Source organism: Microtus ochrogaster, unplaced genomic scaffold (genome assembly GCF_000317375.1).
Source record: "Microtus ochrogaster isolate Prairie Vole_2 unplaced genomic scaffold, MicOch1.0 UNK106, whole genome shotgun sequence".
In the NCBI taxonomy this organism is placed as follows: Eukaryota; Metazoa; Chordata; class Mammalia; order Rodentia; family Cricetidae; genus Microtus; species Microtus ochrogaster.
The window spans coordinates 700,430-701,800 of NW_004949204.1; the positions used below are offsets into that span (position 1 = coordinate 700,430).

The window sequence follows — 1,371 nt, forward strand, 5'->3', positions numbered from 1 at the left end:
GGAGGTGGGGGTTCCTTGGACTTCCCACAGGGCAGGGAACCCTGATTGTTCTTTGGGCTGACGAGGGAGGGGGACTTGATTGGGGGAGGGGAGGGAAATGGGAGGCGGTGGCAGGGAAGAGACAGAAATCTTTAATAAATAAATAAATTAAAAAAACAAATAAAAACCACCCTAAATAATAGGGTTCAGTGAACTTCTGGGTTGGTGATCTCATGGAAGTGCTAGGTGGATGGTGTGCCCAGAGAGGGCAAGGAAGCTCCGCACCCCTCACCCTTCACCCTCTCCGTTCCCTTGTCCTCTGCATCTCTTCCCCTTGGCTATTCCTGAGTTCCAGCCTTTATGACAGCAGAGAAAGGCTAGGAAAGATGTGAGCCTGCGTTCTGTGAGCTGCTCTAGTGATTATCAGACAGAGGAAGTCACGGGAACGTCTGACTCACAGGTGACCCAGGACTCAAAACTATAATCTGACAATGCTTTGGGGTCTGTCCCTTTGAGCTGTGGGATCCCGTGTGAACATCTCTGGGTGTATAGTGCTAGAATTTCTTTGAATTGTTGAACACCTGGTGGGTGTCTGGAGAATTTGGAGGAGCTGGACAGAAAGCACCCTACAACTGGCTTCAGAAACATCAGAAGAAGCAGCATTTCTCGCTGTGAGAATGAAGAACGACCAGGGAAACTACAGTTCACACTGACCCCGCTTCTTTTATTTTGTGTTAATTACTGTCAGTAAAATACTGTTAAGCATGCCAGGCGGTGGTGGCATATACCTTTAATCCCAGCACTTGGGAGGCAGTGGCAGGTGGATCTCTGTGAGTTTGTGGCCAGTCTGGCCTACAAAGTGAGTTCCAGGACTGTTACACAAAGAAACCCTGTCTTGGAAAAAAAAAAATTGTTGATCAAGTGAAAGGAAGCCCTTGGGCTGTAGAAGGGTTCAGTGGTTAAGAGCATTGACTGACCAGGGTTCAATTCTCAGCACCCACATGGCAGCTCACAACTGTCTGTAATTCCATTTCCAGGGGACCTGATACCCATGGCAAATCACCAATGCACATAAAATAAATACAAGAAAAGAGAAGTCCTCTAAGCCTTTGTCATCCAGGTTGTAATGCAGTTGTTTCAGTTTGCTGGTTGTTTCCTGTTATAGATATTATCTGCCACATACTCTTCCCACCCAAATTCCTCCAGCTCTAGGCTTAAGAACATCATGTTCTATTTCTTTTAAATGTTCTACTCTGAAACCTACAAATAGCGAGGAGGATGGGTGAACAAGCTACTTGTAGCTGGCCAAGAGAGTTTGACCCTGTCGCCTTTCCTTCCCTTTTATATCTTGTTTTTATGTGTGAGAGGGAGAGTGAGGCACTCACGGGATGC

The 1,371-nt window shown here is 46.7% G+C and overlaps 1 long non-coding RNA gene across 1 annotated transcript in view; it reads left to right on the forward strand.

Annotated features, from left to right (window-relative positions):
- Positions 1-1,371, forward strand: part of LOC113455768 — a 13,448-nt gene that overhangs the window by 7,586 nt on the left and 4,491 nt on the right. The window lies entirely within an intron of this gene.